The following is a 1905-nucleotide window of genomic DNA, read 5'->3' on the forward strand; positions in this document are numbered from 1 at the left end:
ATAAGCTAATACAGTGGTTATGTGCTTACTGTCGCTATATATCAGAGAAAATTGCTTGTGTGTGTGTGTGTGTGTGTGTGTGTGTGTGTGTGTGTGTGTGTGTGTGAATGTGAAGGAATGCAAAGTCAGTCACCACCAAACCTAAGAAAGTCGTAGGGGGGGTTGGGAGATTCTTAAGACAGAGTAAGTCAAGATAATATAGAGCTGGGTGGGGCCTAGGAAGGACAAGGCAGAGTGGGGCATGGTAGGGCTGGGTGGGATACGGAAGGGTGGAGCAGTGATATGGAGGGTCGAGTAGGGTGGAGCATGGTGAGGTGGAGCAGGGCTTGAAAGGTCGGAGTAAGACAGGACAGGGTGGGTGCCCGGAGTACTGAGACGGCGTCGCATGAAATATGGTTAGGTGATATATGGAGTACAGTGTTTAGGTAGGGGAGTAAGACAGGGCAGCGAGGGATATGATGAGGCAGGATAGAAGAATGACGGGTATGGGAAAGATATGGTTAGACAGGGTAGGGAAAAGACAGGCCAGGAAGGGGCATGGTTAGCCTAGGCAAGATAAGGGTAAGACCGGGCATGAGAATCGCTTTGTTTAGACAAGGTAGCGGAAAGACAGGGCAGGGAGGGGTATGGTTATGCAAAGTAGGAGTAAGACAGGAAAGGGAGGTTATGGTATGGTAGGATGGGGGTATGACAGGGCAGGGACGAGTTTGGATATGCTAAGTATGGATAAGGCAGGGCAGGAATTGGTATAATCAGCCTAGACAGGGTGAGCATAAGACAGGGCAGTGGTGAACGGTTCAGGGTATAACAATGCAAAGGGATTGGGGTAGAGTAAGGCAGGCAGTACGCTGTGAAGTTGAGTGAGGCTACAGACTTCCTGGTTTTCTCCTCCCGTCTTTTATCTTGCACTTGTTTCTTCCTAGGTAAGTAATTCCCGATTCCCCTCTTACCATTCTTTTTTCATTGCACCCACAGAGGCAGCTAAATATAGTGTTTTTCCTTTACTGTGTCACTCAGTCGGTCACTCACTCACTGATTTACTGTACATTTCCAAAGATGGGGTCCGAGTCCTATGGAGGAGGTGTAAGAAACACGAAATTTTGCTGAGTGGTAGATCTCCACCCGGGTCAGACTTTAGGCAGGGTGGAACTCCCACGGACCCCGTCCAAAAGTAGGGCCCTGGGTCCCGACAATCTCTGGTATGTACGGCTATAGAGACTATTTTAAGAACACAAAAATGTGCACAACGGTAAACCACCTCCACCCAGATCTGGCTCTAGGGATAGAGGAATCCCAAAAATCGCCTTTCACCGGGAGCAGTCCCCTGGGATTCCAAGACAATGCTGGTATGCTCGGACTTGGTTTTTTTTATTTTATTTTCATCTAGGAAAACGAAATTTTGCACAGTGGTAGGTCTTCACCGAACCAGGTTTTAGGCAGAGTGGGACTTTCCCAGCGACTGATGGGGGTGCGGCCTCCGGGAGCGGGGGGGGGGATGCCATAGTTTTTCTGTCACGGACACGGAATTTTGCACAGTGGTTGACCTCACCCTGACCAAGTTTTAGTAGAGATGGGACTCCCAAGGATCACCGGCAAGGTGGGGGTCGGCCCCCAGTTGTCCGAGAAAACACCGGTATTCACGGCTTTTGTTTCCTTTTCCTAGGAAATCGAGTTTTGCACAGTGGTAGACCTCAAGTCGGATGAGCTGTTAGGCAGAGAGGTATTTCATCGTCCTTGAAGAAGGGCGGTCCCCGAAAAAATTACCGGAGTCCATTGTTTTAGTAATGTCTCATTGGCTCACTGCAACGTCCTCTCAGCCAGGGATAAGATCAGAGGGTGAATAAAAATTATGCCTTATGACTGAACAGTACATACGGATGGATACGTGGTAATGAACAATAAAAC

This window comes from Coenobita brevimanus, chromosome 13, assembly GCF_032717465.1.
Source record: "Coenobita brevimanus isolate Jiangsu-jjx chromosome 13, ASM3271746v2, whole genome shotgun sequence".
NCBI classification, from domain to species: domain Eukaryota; kingdom Metazoa; phylum Arthropoda; class Malacostraca; order Decapoda; family Coenobitidae; genus Coenobita; species Coenobita brevimanus.